Source organism: Phalacrocorax aristotelis, chromosome 6 (assembly GCF_949628215.1).
Source record: "Phalacrocorax aristotelis chromosome 6, bGulAri2.1, whole genome shotgun sequence".
NCBI lineage: Eukaryota > Metazoa > Chordata > Aves > Suliformes > Phalacrocoracidae > Phalacrocorax > Phalacrocorax aristotelis.
In genome coordinates this window covers 19,326,527-19,344,944 of record NC_134281.1, presented here as the reverse complement: position 1 = coordinate 19,344,944, position 18,418 = coordinate 19,326,527, and the positions used below count along the sequence as shown (strand labels likewise).

Below are 18,418 nucleotides of genomic sequence, written 5' to 3'. Positions count from 1 at the left end.
TGATTCAGACTGGTTTATGATGCTGACTCAGGTGTAATTCTTGGGGTTGGTTTTTTTTAAACCAGGTTCCTGGTTTCATGTGGATACATTATACTGTGATTGAGGCACAATGCAAGCAATGTGACAATTACAGGAAAATACCAGTTAGTATCAGGTAAGTTGGTATTTACATTTTGTTTATACCTTGAGCTGAGAAATCCAGAAGATTTGCCAAATGTTAAGCCTTGCAGGTCTTAAAGCCTCCTCTCACCTGAGAAATAGACTCTAGCTTAAATGGAGCACATACTTAAATGAGGAGTAATCAGAAGCCTTATTTGGGTTGAGGAACAGCAGTTGCTGCTGCACCTGAAAGCAGTTTTATACCTGCAGCGTTTATCTTCCCACTGCCTGCTCAGCTGCTTGCTTTGTCTAGAATGGTCTGGCCATGGTGATTGAGGGTGTCCTTGGACCTGAAAAAAGCTGCCAGAGCCCCATCATCTCTGCAATCCAGACTTCTTAGGTCTTTATGCCTGTGCTTCCCTTTCATCACACAATAAAATATTTTTTCTGTCACTGCTGCTGGCTGATTCAAGCAGTTGTTGACACCTCAAGGTATGCTGCAGTGACTCTCACTAATGGCCAGAAAAGTGGCACCAGTGCCATCATCCAGATAGAAGAGGGTTTTCCGACATCAGGTTAGAAGTCTTAGTATTTCTTTGAGGAATTCCTGACCAGCCTTGCTGTGTACCTTATTTTCTGTTCAAATCTACTTGGTTTTTTAGTCTTATATGAAGTGACATTGTTTTAAGCAGTGCAGTTCAGGAAAACCCTAGACTAGAACCATAGAGTCACAGTCTGTGCTATAAGTATGTTCTTGTAATCTGCATCAGTCTCAGTGTGTAAACCTGTCTGCATACTCATGAATTGTCCTGGACTTGTTCTAGTGGAAGGCAGCAGAATTTTTTGCTCCAGTTCTGTTGATTCCTGTAGTCTAGTTCACAGACAATCTGAAGGTCTTTAATGTAAAAGAAATAAAGAAGGACAAGGTTGACTGTATTCAGATGACTGAAAAATCCCTTCTGTTACTTGCAGACCCCTTCAAGCAATTGGTTTTGAAATTAATCTTGATGTAGGCCAAATGTTAACACACGTCACTGATTAATAAATACCCAAGCAAGTCAGGGTCTTTTTTGGCGTTACCCAATTCTAACTCATCAGTTATTTCTTTGTTATTGATGAGCCAGGCACCAAAGGGAGTCCCCATTTCTGTATTAAATGAATTCCTTCTGTCTTCATTTATTTAATGAGTTAGCTTATTTTCCCTTGTACACTAAAAAGCTTCACCCTGCTAGGTTACATCTTTCTGATCTTCTTTCTGCTCTGAATCACTATTGGAGAGAAGTTGCGGCCTGTGTCCTGGCAGATTCTGGTGACTGTGCCATTCTGCAGCACAGGGTAGCCTGCGTGACGTTGCTGTCTTGGAGCTGTGTCAAACACACCATGGATACTTTGTAATTTGAATGCTAAAACTGAGATCTGCCCAAGTATTTCCAAGCAAGAGCCAAGAGGTAGAAACACAGAAAACAAAAACAAAACCAGCCTTTTAAGCAGTGTAAAGAGGTTTTGTAAAACTTGCCACAGGCAAAATCCAGCTTCTTCATTTTATAAGATGTTTGGCTTTTCTCTGAAGTCAGATATTGGAGTGCTCTGCCTTTGATTTTTCTTGGAAACAGAGTGGGAGACTTATGTATGATGGCTTAAGAAGGTTAAGAACCAAGCATTTCACTGTCCTGGATAAACCTGGCATCGAAAATATGTTTGTACAGCTGTCACCTTTGTCCCTTATGCTAGTCTCTTCTGTGGTCAGTGGGTGTTTCTCATGCATCTGTTGGATGACAGCCCAGGAAGGGACACACCTTGTGGGAAAAGATTCTTTAAGTCTGTGCCCTTTTGACACTGTTCTGAATGGAGCAATGTCCAGAAAACCTTTCTGAGAGAGTTCTTTGCTGAATAAAAATTACTTTTTATCAGACAGCATCTAAAATTCAAATGTGTAGATCAAAATTAAGTAGCAGGAACACCTTTGCTTAAAGTAATGAAAAAATCACTTTTTATAAAATGAATGTAGGTATGCGTATGCTAGAAAAGGATTCAAAATTAAATCTATATTGTCTAGACCTTTGTGCACAGTTGCAAATTCACTGCAACCACCTTTCAGCTAGATGGCTTATGAAATTAAATGCCTGAAAGTGGATTCTCAAGCCTGCCTTATAAGTGATGTCAACTTCATCTGTCAGCAGTAAAAATACAGGTCAATAAGAGCTGAGCAGTTTGCCCACTAAGGAATAAAATCAGAGCTAATCCCCAGAATGGGAGAGTTTCTGCCCAGTTATATTATTATTCTCTTTCCATTTTGGACTTGTCAGAAGATTTATTTAGGACAATATTATGTACCTTTCCAGTGTTCTACCACCTTATCCTACTTTCTTCTTGTACAATAGAAGTTAAACACAGACCTCTATCTTGGGGGTTTCTGCAAGGATACTCTTTACGGGAAGTAGTGTCTAGGAAAATAACTGAGATGCTTTGGGACAATCTTTAGTTAAATTATCTACTTTTTCATTCCACTGTCCTGGTGTTCTACAGTACCACTGTGTGGAAGCAGTGGTTTGGTAAATAGAGATGCTTAGAAATAAGTAATTTTTCTCTAATACTACTGTTGCAAATTACATGCTTCTTTCTTTAGTTCTACTTTCATATTTTTATTGAGCATAAAAAGCAAAAGAAAAATGTGAATATTGCAGGGAAATAGGTGATGAATCTGTGTTTTCTTTTTGTGTACTTTGAATGGGTTTTTTCTTTCTTCTCCCCATGCTGCTCTCAAATACTCTTTATCTATTGGCACATAAGCAGGAGAGGCAATCATAACAGAATGCAGGGCTTATTCTCAGGATTATTTGGGACAGTTGGAATCACAGTTAATTGCAGCTAAGCAGTGGAACTTTCAATACCACCAGGAGTTTTAGGCATGGTGCATAAATTTTTACAAAAGCTGAGATCAGTGTTCTCCACTATCAGAGAAGGAAATAGATACTATGCAGGGGATTAAAAGGAATAATTCTCTTCATATGTGTTTTGGCTGTTCATTTGCAAATGCACCAGCTGTGGTTTACTGAAAATTTAATCTTGGTGTACCCTTTCAAAGAACAGTGGAAAGCCCAGATTAATGCAGTCTGTGCTGTCAACAAGCTAAGAAGTTCCACAAGTTTTATGAAAAAGCTTAAAAACAGGGGCTTCACCAGGTGGGCTTTTTGGTTTGTGGTGATATTTCTGTTTGTTTGGGGGTTTTTTGTTTAAAGCCCTTTGATTTGTTTTGTTTAAAGCCCTTCGATTCTGCTAAAACCTGGCTTGGTAAATGATTCCATGTAAAACTCCGGATTCATTACCATTTGAAGTTTAATTTTGGAACATTTTACCAGGTGTATAACCTGCTGCCATTTGTTTGAAGCAAGGGTCAAGTTTCACTTTCTTTTTTGAAGAAAGCAAAGACATCTTCTGCTGTTCTGGCTGGATTAGTATATATACTTAGAATTAAGTGATACAGAAGGCTCAGATGACCTTGCCACTGCCTTCTAAGATTTTATTTTGCATGACTTGCACTTGCTGTGTGTGGAGGAGCTAGGAAAGCAATTTTGTCAACTGCTCTTGTCAACAAGAGTTGACAAGAGTTGTTTAGAATCAAGGGTTATACAGATTAATCACATAATCATTAGCTATGCTCAAGGCAAGTAGTTAAGGAGGACTCAGATATCATTGGGTTAAATGACTGCAGGGAAACCTTGAGCTAATAAAATGTCTCTGATGGCGAGTAGTACTACATCACTCACCAAATCTGTTTTAGGAGTCCTTAACAGTCTCCTATCTTTAGTCCTTGAAGGAAGGGTGTGTCCATCATCACACGCTGACTAAACCTCCTGGAGTGCTTTGTGGGGCTATAGAGTGAACTATTTTGGTTGCATTACCTGTGAAATGGATCTTAGAATGAAGAAGAAGTCCCTGCTAGTAAGAGTGGTATTCCTGTCTGACACCTGTTTTAAGGTTGCCAACATGTCACATGTGCTGTGCTACTGAACTGCATTTATGTACAGTTCATGCTGCAGAGGCAACCAAGGCTATTTTGATTTTGAAATCGTTATTTCTAAGGCAAATGTTAGCCTGTGAGAGTTTCAAAGTGACTTCAGCGCAATCTGGAGGTGGAGTGCTTCCAACCTTTTTTTATTTCAAACAGAACAGACCTGCAATGAAGAATGTTACTGTTGTTTGTGCTATGTACGGTGTATGGTCTTAATTGCTGCAAAATACTGATTACTTTTTACAAGCTTGTAGAGTATAGGTCAGCACAGTAAACAAGTCTCTTTTTTAAGATGTTGGAGTGTCTTTACAGGTGTGAAGTGTTAGGCCAGCATTATAGATCAGAGAAAGCTTAGTTAACTTAATGTGCAGGGGTAGTACTCCATAGGTATTGCGGGTATTTTTTTCATGATCCTTTAATTTTTTTTTATTCAATTGGATTAGGTACAAAGGAAAAAAATTGATAGCAAGTAAGAGACATGTCTAGTTCATCTTGTAATATTCCTACCCCTCCCCCCCTTAAATTTAGCCCATCTGTATTCATATTCTTAGTCTTTTACTAGGTTGACTGCTTCTGCAGGCAGAGTTAAGCAAAAGGCATGGTCAAGATAACTGGCCTGCAGGGCTGCTTTGTCTTACTTCTCTCTTTAATGAGGTACAACCTTATTATGGGGGTGAATACTGCAAGGCTGTCTGTGAGCACTGACAGGAACGTGCTTAACGTTGCCAGGGAGAACAAAAGAAAAATATTCTCTTTGTAGGTGTTGAGCCTTGCTCTGATGTTCTCAGCTTTGTGAAAGGACTTCTAAAAGCCTCCGACATAGGTCCATGTGAGCAACTTCTAAATTCAAGGCATGTGTACCCATCTGCTGCTTTGAACAGAGTGTGTATACTTTTGACAGCTTCTGCATCCTGAAGTAGAAAAATAAACATAAAGAAGTTCATGTTTTTGACTTGGTCACTGTGCTGTGTTGGGTTCTTTTTGGCAGTGTTGTATAGCAGGAGCTATACCAACTGCAAGATAGGAGAATCATTTGAAGTCTCTTAAGACATGGGTTATGTCTCTGTGTTCTGGGGCCTAATATGAGGTTTCAACAGTTATCCTTAAAAGAATCTGAACTATGGGACATCTGAGGAAAGAACCAAGGGACTGGTGGGAACAGTGTTCTGGCAAGTGCAGCTGCAAAAACATGAAGCTCTTTCTCCTTAAAGATTTGGAGGAAAACATTGGTGTTTCCTTTTGCAGTAATCTTGGGATGTGTAAATTGAAAAGAGCCTTTACCCTACCCGATGGTATTTCTGAAGGCAGTTTGTTAGAGCTTGTGAGTCATATGATATTATCATGGGTTCTTTTTTCTTTGATTTCTTCTCTTCATTTCCATTCTGACAGCTTAAGTCTGGGTGGGAGAATTTCTCTCTCTAGCTCCCACCTTTTCTCATGTTCTGCAGCAGCTGAAACAAAACATTTGAAACTCTTCATGTTCTTAATACATGAAAGAAAGACTTCCCCTGTCATCTCTGCTGAAGGCCTGTACTTCAGGAACAAGAGTTATTTCTGTGCTATCATTATCTTTAAGATTCGTGATGCCCTCTTCTCTTCCCTGTATATCTTGATAGAGATACCTTTAGTGACAATGCAGCTGCTTTCAGTCTTGCCCTGTTCATGTTTTGATAGAAAAGTACTATAACAGGTATGGACAGTATAGAAGGGATGGAAATTAGCCCGGGGGGCGGAGAATGGGGCCAAACCCAAACTTTTGTAGAAACTAATTGCTTTACTAGAGTTGCCATATGCTTTCCTTTTTGTCACTTTGCCCCAAAACCTTTGAGTAACAACATGAAAGCAGTTTTTAGCTCTGCTCTCCACAGAATCCGTTCCTAGAGGAGGGAAGAGAATGAAAAACACAAGTGTGCTTTTAAATTATAGTTTTCTGAGGTAAAGTGCCAGTGTCACTAACCACATTCAACAACATTATTAGCTGGAGCAAAAGAGGTAAAAGAATAAAAGGGAAGCGTTATGCCTTGTGCCCCTCAGACCACACATTTATTGCAATGGTTGGTTTGGGACATATTAAAGCCAGGAATTAAGAAGTTATTGGGGAGTTGGTAACTTTCCGTAATACTCACTGACAAACCAGCCCCTGTGACTTTGGTGTTATGGAGGCTGTAATTTTCAGAGGTCTAGTCAGAATATGGGGATGAGCTGGTGGTTTTTATCCCATTCTCTGCTGAGAATATTGTCTTTCAGAAAACCAAATATGTGGTCTCGCAGGTTCAGTACTTTCTGGTCAGGTGAGGCTGTGAACTTGGGCAGCAGAGATCATGAAGTTTGTTACGAAATGAGATACTTTGTGCTGTGCCTGTACTCCTTACTCCCTTAAATCAGGTGTCCACCATTTAATATTGCAAACCATGTGCAGCTAAGATCGGAAGATCTCAGCTGGAAAGGGGCTTTTTTACTGCCTGTTGGAAACAGAAAGTGAAAAATCCTTACCTTCTCTCTTCTGCGTGATCTAGGACCTCTCACCTCCAGAATCCATCCCAGTTCCCAGAGTCTTCTTTAGGAACTAAAATAAATTACTTATCCTCACTATTACAGTGGAAGAACTGTAGAGTAAGACAACATCTAATGCCCATCACTTAGGATAATAATATTAGCTAGTTTATGCCTTTGGTGTAACAATATCAACTTTTGCTGATCTGGGTAGAGTTGTTGTTTCATGAGCTACTGACTTGGCAGACCTCTCCTAACAGTTATCTTTCTTGTTCTCACCTCCGTTGAGCAGCTATTCGCATGTGTTGCAGGGTTTGTTTATGTAGTGTTCCATACTGGACTGTTGAAACCACCACAAAAAGGACGTGTGTAAAGTGTGTGTGTGGTTTTCTTTATGGATTTAAAAAAAAAAAAAAAATTAAGTTGGATCTTGTCACTGATCCTCTTTACAGCACAGCTCTATGAATAGTTGTTCCAGTAGAAGTGACGAGTTCTGTCCGTTGCCACACATGGGCACAACAGATGACCCAGCTCCAGCTGCTTAAAGTGACTTTGCTGCTAATCTGCCATGAAACTGTGTGAGGCCTTTACTGAGAGTTCATGGTATTGTTTCAGTTTCCATTTTTCACAGAAGATTCTCATTGTATCTTCATTCAGTCACTGGAAAACTGTCTCCAGAGCTGCTGGAAAACATCTGGAAATCATGGTAATTGTCTCCATCATAGCATCCTACTGTACTCAACTGAATTTGAAGTCCTTTCTGTATTTAGAAAGCAGAGCTTTGAGCTCTACTGTTTGAAGAGGGATATTGTGTCTGTTGGAATAATACATCTAAGGGAATTGAGTCACCTAAAAGAGTGAATTTTGGGAAGAGCTCGACTGTTTGTAGTGAGTAATGTTCCATTTCTTGTATCTTTCGATGTGTTGCAGCTGTGCTATATTATCAGGGAGGGACAGTTCCTGTTGTGGTTAGCAAGGTGTTTTATTATAACAGAGTATGAGTAAATTGACAGAGGCTAGATTAACCCTTGTTCTGAAGCACCCTCTAGAAGGCCACCTTAGCAATGCTAGCAAAGGCTTAACTTCTCATTCGCTACAGACTAATCTTTCTAAGATCCTTCTATAGGAAAGGAAGGTGTTTTGGGATTTCAGGTTAACTCAATTTTTTCTATGACAAAATTTATTTCACCATGGTGTTTTTCATACACAAGTATCTTCTTGCTGTGCTTCCCAGCTAATCTATCGCTGCTGGCCTGACAGAATGCAGATCCACAAAATATGAGTCATATCAGCAGAAGTTCTAGTCTGAAAATGTGGATTAGGTTGTACTCTTCTAAAGGTATGAACTAGGAGCACATGGGCTGCAGCTGTTACTGTTGCTGCACTGGGCCAGACACACTGAGTGCAGAACTTGGGCTACAGTTTCTGCTTAGTATTATGCTTTGGTTTCCTCTTGAGCCTGAGTGGTGAACACTCTCCTCTCTGCTATGATCCTATTGTTATCTCAGCATTTGTGTAGGCAGTCTTCCTTGAGCAGAATATAGGGAGGTAGAATACAAAATAGCCCTAGGTGCACACGCAAAATACCTTTTGTTTTCAGAGTATCCAAAAGCCACGGCACCTCTTTTTAGTGAGTTTTCTATTTCAGGAGCTCTATGAAGAGGCCTAATGGCTTTCTTCTTGTTCTCTGTTGTACAGCCATATAGTTCCTCCCTTCCTATCTTTTCCCCTGGCATTAGAGAATAGCTTCTTGCTGTCTGTGGAGGTACTAATCAGCAGGTTACGTTAGAACAGCATTTCTTTATATATAGTGAGAACATCTCACGATGTGTATTCTGTTTCACCACACAGAGTGCATCACAGAGTGTCTGTCTAAAATGCAATTAAGGACTACAAAGCCTGATAGATCAACTGCCTGGAAAAACGAAGCTTACTTTGTTAGGAAGCAAAGAGAGAACATTGAGTGGTGTGTTCAAAGTGAGGATTTTTTAATTTCTTTTTTTTAAGAAGAAATAAGTAAACTTCAAGTACAGCTGAACACCTGCCTAGCAGAAAAGCTGTTCTCAATTATTTGGAAAGTATCAGCCACTGTTGGGGTATTGTCTTAGATCTCCAGCATTTCAGTAGTGCTTAGCATCTGATTTAGCCCATAAACATAGGCAAAACTTTGCACACTGTAGTCTAACCTTTAAAGGATCACTGTTCCCTGCTAGACTGACCAGAATTACCCACCCTTTATTTTGTAGTATGTTTAGATTTTTACTGGAATAAGCTTTACCATTGTCATTCATTCTCTTTCTTTCCCTCCCTGCCTTTCCTGCCCTGAAAGAAACTGTTTGCATGTACTTTATAGTACTGATACCCCCTTTCTTCTGTAAGAACTTGTTGCTGGGTTTTTTTTGTGTGTGTGTGTTTTTTCTTATCGGGCTTTATATACTTAATTATGATAATAAGAAATAATGTAGCAAAAATACTTGTCTTATGACTCTCTGAGACTGTCAGCCATTTTCCACGATGGTTAGGGCAATGGAAAATCCAGTTCTGTTTTCTGGAGTCTGCCCTGTGTTAATACTGACAATTCTACTACTCATATTTAATATGTTTCTTAAAAAATTTTCATTGAGGGATGGTAATGACTGGCACAAAAGATTCTTGGCAATACTTGAGGACCACTTGTTGCAAGGGTTTGATTAAATGCTTAGAGAAGAAAGAAGGTGTTACTGCTAAACCTTTCTATCACAAAAATTTTAGATGAAAGATTGTTGCATCATTCAGTAATCTTGAGTATGATGTGATAGGAAGCAGGTCTGAGATGCTATCATCAGCTTTGAAAGCTTTTGGTCATGTTTTGTCTTTTCAATAAAAGTGAGAGATGGGACAAAACTTGTAACTTAATTTTTTGACTAATGTCTCCTTTAATGATCTCTGTACACAGGCAGAATGAAATTAATGAAACTTTTTTCTACCTTTTCACAAACAACTTGTTCCAGCAGACCTTTTTTATGCCTTTTAACTTCCTTCATAAATTGCTTTCTGCCTGATTTGTTTCTTCAGTTAAGATAGCCATATATTTTGTGAGCATTATTATATTTTTCTTGTAGAATCACACACCTAATGATGCTATCTTTATTTGTTTAGATCAGTCACACAATAGAGAAGGATGAAAAATGTTAAAAAAGACAGAATTCTGGACAGATTCAGCTTTCGTATAACTGCATTAACTTACCTTTATTTGTCCTATATATTTGATGGCTTGGTGTGGACCTTTTATGCAATCTTGTCGTGGTTTAGCGGCAGCTCAGCCCCACACAGTCGCTCGCTCACTCCCCCACCGGTAGATGGGGGAGAGAATCAGAAGGGTAACGCTCGTGGGTTGGGATAAGAACAGTTTAATAATTAAAATTAAAAGAAACAATAGTAGAAATGCAATGTAAAGGAGAACAACGAGAGGCGCAAAGCCCCGGGGGAGGGGGGAATGGAGGGGAGAGGGGGAACGAACCGCCGAAACAAACCGCACGCGCCGCAGCCGCTCGCAGCCCGCCGACCCGACGCCGCGCCGCCTCCGCGCTGCCACTGCCCCCCCTCAATATATTGGTCATTGTGTCACATGGTATGGAATGAACCTGCCATTGGCCAGTCGGGGTCAGCCGCCCCCACCATGGCCCTGCCCCTCCCAGCCCCCCCTGCCACGCCACGAGGCAGAGCGCAGGAAGCTGGAAAGGTAGCTGACCCCCACAGTGAGGAGAATTAACCCCTTCTCAGCCAAAACCAGCACATTCTCCACCCCTTATTCCATACCATTTACACCATGCCCAGGTCCCATATGATGCAATACAACCGTACCAACCACCACCCCTCCCCTTCCCATCCTTTAACATAATACACAGACATCATTCCCTTAGTTCATGGACCTTCCCTGTAAAATGTCCATTAAAATGTCCACTTAGTTCACCCAGTCCATGACTCTGGGCTCCATCTGTTGTATCAGTCTTTCCGGGTGGGAGAGATGGTGTGTGGCGTTGGGTTGCTGCATACCGAGTCAGTCATCGTTCCATCACTGCTGCACGGCTTGTTTCATAGTTGATCTTCCATGGGTTGGGAGGCTCGTACTCTGATATCATTGATACAACACAGAGGTGACACACAGTATTATATAGCAGTTCACATTGTGCCATTCAGTTCATTGACTGTTTTCACCCAAAATCAAATCCCCTTGAGGCACACATAGGATTTCTCCATCCTCCCGCATCACCCACCAAGTGCACCCAGGTCCTCGAGCAAAAGCAATCCCATGAATGGGTTTGCCTTTGCCGGAGGCAGGAAGAACCCAGACTGTTTTGCCCGGCATACTTTTTGTGTGCACTACAGGGACTCTATCCCCTTCCACAGTATGTAGGATTTCTGACTGGGCAGGGCCAGCTCGACTGGCAGATCCCCTTGTGTTGACTAACCACGTGGCTTTTGCTAGATGTGTATCCCAGTGCCTGAATGTCCCACCCCACCATTGCTCTCAGTGTAGTTTTTAACAGTCCATTGTACCGTTCAATTTTCCCAGAGGCTGGTGCGTGATAGGGGATGTGATACACCCACTCAATGCCGTGCTCTTTGGCCCAGGTGTCTATGAGGCTATTTCGGAAATGAGTCCCGTTGTCTGACTCAGTTGTCTCTGGGGTGCCATGTCGCCACAGGACTTGTTTCTCAAGACCCAGGATAGTGTTGCGGGCAGTGGCGTGGGGGACAGGATATGTTTCCAGCCAGCCAGTCGTTGTTTCTACCATTGTAAGCACATGGCGCTTGCCTTGGCGGGTCTGTGGGAGCGTGGTATAGTCAATTTGCCAGGCCTCCCCATGTTTATATTTCAGCCATCGTCCCCCATACCACAGAGGCTTTACCCGCTTCGCTTGCTTGATTGCAGCGCATGTGTCACATTCGTGGATAACCTGTGCAATAATATCCATGGTCAAGTCCACCCCTCGATCACGAGCCCACCTGTATGTTGCATCTCTCCCTTGATGGCCTGAGGTGTCATGGGCCCACCGAGCTAGAAATAGTTCACCCTTATGCTGCCAGTCCAGATCCACCTCAGCCACTTCAATCTTGGCAGTCTGATCTACCTGCTGGTTGTTTCGATGTTCTTCAGTGGCCCGACTCTTGGGGACGTGAGCATCCACATGACGTACCTTTACAACCAGTTTCTCTACCCGGGCAGCAATATCTTGCCACAATGTGGCAGCCCAGATGGGTTTGCCTCTGCGCTGCCAGTTGCTTTGCTTCCATTGCTGCAGCCAGCCCCACAAGGCATTTGCCACCATCCAGGAGTCAGTATAGAGATAGAGCACTGGCCACTTTTCCCGTTCAGCGATCTCTAAGGCCAGCTGGATGGCCTTTACCTCTGCAAACTGGCTCGATTCACCTTCTCCTTCAGCAGTTTCTGCCACTTGTCGTGTAGGGCTCCATACAGCAGCCTTCCATCTCCGGTGCTTTCCCACAAGGCGACAGGACCCATCAGTGAACAGGGCATATTGCTTCTCATCTTCTGGCAGTTTGTTATACAGTGGTGCTTCTTCAGCACGTGTCACCTCCTCCTCTGGTGATAATCCAAAATCTTTGCCTTCTGGCCAGTCCATAATCACTTCCAAGATTCCTGGGCGACTGGGGTTTCCTACTCGAGCCCGCTGGGTGATCAGTGCAACCCATTTACTCCACGTAGCATCAGTTGCATGGTGTGTAGAGGGGATGTTTCCTTTGAACATCCAGCCCAGCACTGGCAGTCGGGGTGCCAGGAGCAACTGTGCTTCAGTACCAACCACTTCTGAAGCAGCTCGAACCCCTTCATATGCTGCCAATATCTCTTTTTCAGTTGGAGTATAGCGGGCTTCAGACCCTCTGTATCCCCGACTCCAAAACCCTAGGGGTTGACCCCGGGTCTCCCCTGGTGCTTTCTGCCAGAGGCTCCAGGTAGGGCCATTCTCCCCGGCTGCAGTGTAGAGCACATTTTTTACATCTTGTCCTGCCCGGACTGGCCCAAGAGCTACTGCGTGAACTATTTCTCGTTTAATCTGTTTAAAGGCTTGTCATTGCTCCGGGCCCCATTTGAAATCATTCTTTTTCCGGGTCACTTGATAGAGAGGGCTCACGATCAGACTGTAATTTGGAATATGCATTCTCCAAAAACCCACAACACCCAAGAAAGCTTGTGTTTCCTTTTTGCTAGTTGGTGGAGACATGGCTGCTATCTTGTTGGTCACATCCTTGGGGATCTGACGATGACCATCTTGCCATTTGATTCCTAAGAACTGGATTTCTCGTGCGGGTCCCTTCACCTTACTTTGTTTTATGGCAAAACCAGCCTTCAGAAGGATTTGGACTATTTTCTCTCCTTTCTCAAAAACGTCTTCTGCTGTGTTGCCCCACACAATGATGTCATCAATGTATTGAAGGTGTTCTGGAGCTTCTCCCTGTTCCAGTACAGTCTGAATCAGTCCACGGCAAATGGTAGGACTGTGTTTCCACCCCTGGGGCAGTCGATTCCAGGTGTACTGGATGCCCCTCCATGTGAAAGCAAACTGTGGCCTGCACTCTGCTGCCAGAGGGATTGAGAAGAATGCATTAGCAATATCAATTGTGGCATACCACTTGGCCGCCTTTGACTCCAGTTCGTATTGAAGTTCTAGCATGTCTGGCACAGCAGCACTCAACGGTGGAATGACTTCATTCAGGCCACGATAGTCTACTGTTAGTCTCCACTCTCCATTAGACTTCCGGACTGGCCATGTGGGACTGTTAAAGGGTGAGTGGGTCTTACTGATGACTCCTTGGCTCCTCAGTTGGTGAATGAGTTTATGAATGGGGATCAGAGAGTCTCTGTTGGTGCGATATTGTCGCCGGTGCACTGTTGTGGTGGCGATTGGCACCTGTTGTTCTTTGACCTTCAGCAACCCCACCACAGAAGGGTCCTTTGAGAGACCGGGCAAGGTAGACAGCTGTTCAGTTTCCTCCGTCTCCAAGGCAGCTACACCAAAAGCCCACTTGTAACCTTTTGGGTCCTTGAAATACCCTCTCCTGAGGTAGCCTATGCCAAGGATGCACGGAACCTCTGGGCCAGTCACAATGGGGTGCTTCTGCCACTCATTGCCAGTTAGGCTCACTTCGACCTCCAATACAGTTAGCTCTTGGGATCCTCCTGTCACTCCAGCAATGCTGATGGGTTCTGCCCCTATATAGTTTGATGGCATTAAGGTGCCCTGTGCGCCGGTGTCCACTAAAGCTTTATACTCCTGTGGGTCGGACGTGCCAGGCCATCGGATCCACACAGTCCAGTAAGCCCGGTTATCCCTTTCCTCCACCCGGCTGGAGGCAGGGCCCCTCTAGTCCTGATCATGGCAGTCACAACTCACTTCCTGTAAATGTGAATCAGGAGTCTCTCTATTACACTTAGAAATAAAATCTGCGCTTCTACTCCTCTGTCTGGGGACTTGCTCGCTGGAAACTGGAGCAGCAGCTTTCCTGGAAGATCCTCCCTGAGTGACTGTTCTTCCTTGCAGTTCATATACTCGTGCCTGTAGGGTCAAAGTAGGCTTGCCATCCCACCTCATCATGTCCTCTCCGTGGTCACGCAGGTAGAACCATAGGGTGGCCCGTGGTGTGTATCCCCTTCTTTGAGCCAAAGGACGCTTATTCCTAACAGCTGAGACACTGCTCTGTCGAGGTGGGGAGTAGGACAGATCTTCTTTGAGTTGCTGGACCTCTTGGGATAGTTTCTCCACAGCAGAGACAAGCGAGGAAGAGATATTTGTGTCGTAATCCTGGAGTCTATCTATCACCTCTGCCGCCGTTGGTGTCTCGTCACCTTTCCAGGACATCACTGCCAATGAGTTTGCATGCGAAGATGGTGCGCTCCGTACAAACTTCCGCCACATGGGTCGTGTGCACTCGGCTTCATCTGGATCTTTGGATGACCGTTGATCGTCCAGGTCACCATAAATCACCTCAAACACAGCTAATTCCCTGAGATACTGGATGCCTTTCTCCATAGTTGTCCATTTTCCTGGGCGATATGTAACATCTTCTTTAAAGGGATACCTTTCCTTCACTCCAGACAGGAGTCGCCTCCAGAGGCTGAGGGCTTGTGGTTTTTTTCCAATTGCTTTGTCAACGCCCCCTTCCCCAGAAAGGGATCCCAATTGTTTGGCTTCTTTTCCCTCTAGTTCCAGGCTACTGGCCCCATTATCCCAGCATCGGATCAGCCAGGTGACAATGTCCTCACCTGAACGACGGCTATAATCTTTTCGCATATCTCGCAACTCGCTTAAGGACAGGGATCGGGTGGTCTCTGTTTCATTTATTACTTCTCCCTCCTCTCCCCGCGATGGCCCTGGTTCTTCATCATCCCGTTCTAAAGGAGTTGATGTCCGCTTCCAATATTTCATCTTGTGTATGGGGGCAACTGATACTGGTACGGGTTTATTTTCTGAGCTAGCTCCGGTACTTGTTGTGGGGGTTTGAGTGGCTGCAGTGCCTGTTGTCAGGGCTGGAGTGACTACAGTGCCAGTCACTTTGCATTTCAATCCAGAGACATTCTCTTCCCCCTGGGGGCACTGAATACTGTTGAGCAGGGTTCGGTATGCATGGGCCAGGCCCCAGCATGTTGCAGTTAACTGTGTCTCTCTGGAGTTCCCAGCGTAACGACATACTTTCTCCAAATATGCTACTAGTTTTTTAGGATTCTGCACTTGTTCGGGGGTGAAACTCCAAAACACTGGGGGTGCCCACTGCCCTAGGTATTTGCCCATGCTATCCCACATGCCCTGCCACTCGTAACTATCAAGCCTCGGGGCAGATTTCTGGGTGATATTCTTAAGTTGCTTAGTCAAAACCAAAACAACATGCCCAAAAACTAACAATAAGTGCACCTTAACCACCCAAGGATGTTCAAGATACAAAAACGTTGTTGTAACAAAGGCAGAGACATCATAGAACAAAGTTGCAAAGGTACTATTCTGTATTTCCTCCACATAAAATCTCTCAGAGGAGGAGGTATAATTGCTAATTGCCTCAACAAGGTGGTATCCAAAGTACAGTAATAGTTTCAGCAAAAACCCCAAATACCAGATAAAGCTGAAAACGAGTGTTTGTGTAACAAATCTTGTAGGCAAAACATTACTAATCACAGCAGAACACAGCAGACTCAACAAACCAACACCGATTTTTAACACCAACTGCAAAAAGGACAACATGGTGCTGTGACCAGCAGCTGTTGTTATCTCCAACCCTTGAGCCCCACGTTGGGCGCCAAAAAGACTGTCGTGGTTTAGCCGGCAGCTCAGCCCCACACGGTCGCTCGCTCACTCCCCCACCGGTAGATGGGGGAGAGAATCAGAAGGGTAACGCTCGTGGGTTGGGATAAGAACAGTTTAATAATTAAAATTAAAAGAAACAACAGTAGAAATGCAATGTAAAGGAGAACAACGAGAGGCGCAAAGCCCCGGGGGAGGGGGGAAGGGAGGGGAGAGGGGGAACGAACCGCCGAAACAAACCACACGCACCGCAGCCACTCGCCGACCCGACGCCGCGCCGCCCCCGCGCTGCCACTGCCCCCCCTCAATATATTGATCATGGTGTCACATGGTATGGAATGAACCTGCCATTGGCCAGTCGGGGTCAGCCGTCCCCACCATGGCCCTGCCCCTCCCAGCCCCCCCTGCCACGCCACGCGGCAGAGCGCGGGAAGCTGGAAAGGTAGCCGACCCCCACAGTGAGGAGAATTAACCCCTTCTCAGCCAAAACCAGCGCAAATCTGTACTTAATTTTAGCTGCCAACATCTCCAACTTCTTTTCCAAAGTTTGAAGAAATATGATAAAAAAGAAGGAAAATAAAAAGTTATAATCATGGATGAATAAAAAGATGTATGATTGGAAGGTCATTAATTTGTTATTAGGAACAAGAATAGTCCCTACGTACATTTAAATTACTCTTCATTACTTATTTCTGTTGCTTTAAAAAACATCTTCAATTAGTTATGAAACCTGTTCTTTAAGAAAAGTCTTTGTATTTAGCTTTAAGCTCCCAGAGTATTTCTAGCAATTGTGGTAATGGTTTTGCTGAACAAAATATCTTAGAACTATACTTTCCTTAAGCTAAGCCTCTGTCATACTGAACAGTCCCAGGTACTATGTTACATAGCAGGACATGGACAAGGCCATATTTAAATGCAGAATAGCTGGGGAGGAAAACATGTCTTTACTGCAGGGTTGAGAGCACATGATTAATGAGCTGGAAGATTTGCCAGAGCTGAGCTTTGCCAGCAACGCTTCTCGTTCCCACTGTAGGTTAACGTTTTCGTTCACTCCATTTTATTGGCCCACAAAAAACACCTAAGCATGGTGCCATCACACCCCTTCTACTATACTAGGATTGTTTCTACCACAAATTGCAGGGTCATGACTGACCAAGAAGGGCAGGGCTTGGTCTCGTACCTTTTTATGGCATTGCAAATAGCTATGCAATCATCCTGGAGTAACAGTGTAAGAATACAAATTACAGGCTAACCCAGTCTGCTGGTGTCTCAGTGCAAGTGCTTGTTTGTCAGCTTCACTCTGCTGGTTGTTGCACAAAAGGCATATGGACATAAAGGGAAAGTCAAAGGGTCAGAGAGGGCTTGTGTGGGTGTAAGGTGCATTTAGTAGGTATAGCTGAAGTTACCAGTGAAATAAACTACCTGAGAATAAACCCTTGGTATCACATTGGTGCACAGCAGGTCAAAGACAGTAGAAACTTCCTTCTTCAATCTGAACTGCAGATGAGTATGGTGAAGTAGACAGTAATTAATGGAAGTGAAATTCAGTCAGAGGAATCATCTGTTTCCAGAAAATGCCAGCAAAGCTGTGTCTCTGCTCTCTGATCTAGTGCAGATGCAAAAGCATCAGTTACGTTAGCGTCCTTAAGTAGTTATTACAGAGATGGGAAGGAGAGGATCACAGATCCATGGGTGAAAAGTCACTACGTGTTGACATCTGCTTGTTAAGGGTAAGAGGTTAAAAAAAGAAAGTCTGACTCACAAAAAACTAGATACAGTACCAATCTTAAAGGAAACTTATTTCTCGGATGGTATTAGTAGTCATGATCCTCTGATATTTGGTGTAGTAACAGTTGTATACCTCTATGTAATCATTAACAGTGTACGTTGTATGGGAAGGTCAAATTTTAGTCTTTTGGCCTAAGGTTAGTTGGAATGAGAAGGTGCTCTCTTCTGTCCCCCCAAGGTAAAAACAGAAGACCTGATTCTTCCTCAAGCCCTTGGGAAAATCAGAAGCCTGTGCATGAAGGTCAGGTAGAATAAGTAGCACCAGTTTGATCTGCCTGTGAATGGTGGAACACTCCAACTCAAAGATACTGTGTTGTGATGCTGGCAGGGATAACACTCATTTTGAAGTCTGAAGCATCGCAACCCAAACAGTTGCCTTAGAAGAAAAAGTGTGGGTTTGGAACAAAACAGAAGTATTTCAAATTACTCCGCTTTGAATCTCCTGGTGAGTTTCATCCCCTGTCATAAGACTGCGATCTGTTACGATATGTGCTATTTATTTTTAGGATTAATACAGCACAAAGGTTTAAAGCATTAAAACTTCCTTACGTGGGTTTAAGTTCTGTGTAGAAAAGAACTCTCTCCTTCAGTTTGAATAAACCTTCAAGAACAGACAGGCAAATACCCATATATGGACAGTGGGCATTGTGTGGGGTTACTTCTGGTTTCATTTAGCTGTATGTTAGAGATGCACATTATCTTTTCAGTTGCATATTCAGATCTTCCTGTA

At 43.5% G+C, this 18,418-nt stretch overlaps 1 long non-coding RNA gene across 1 annotated transcript in view; it reads left to right on the top strand.

Moving 5' to 3' along the window:
• The window catches only part of LOC142058717 (uncharacterized), a 57,258-nt gene that overhangs the window by 7,805 nt on the left and 31,035 nt on the right, over positions 1-18,418 (top strand). Inside the window, exon 3 of the long non-coding RNA XR_012661091.1 lies at positions 66-154. This is a non-coding gene — a long non-coding RNA (uncharacterized LOC142058717). The remainder of the gene's footprint in view (positions 1-65; positions 155-18,418) is intronic.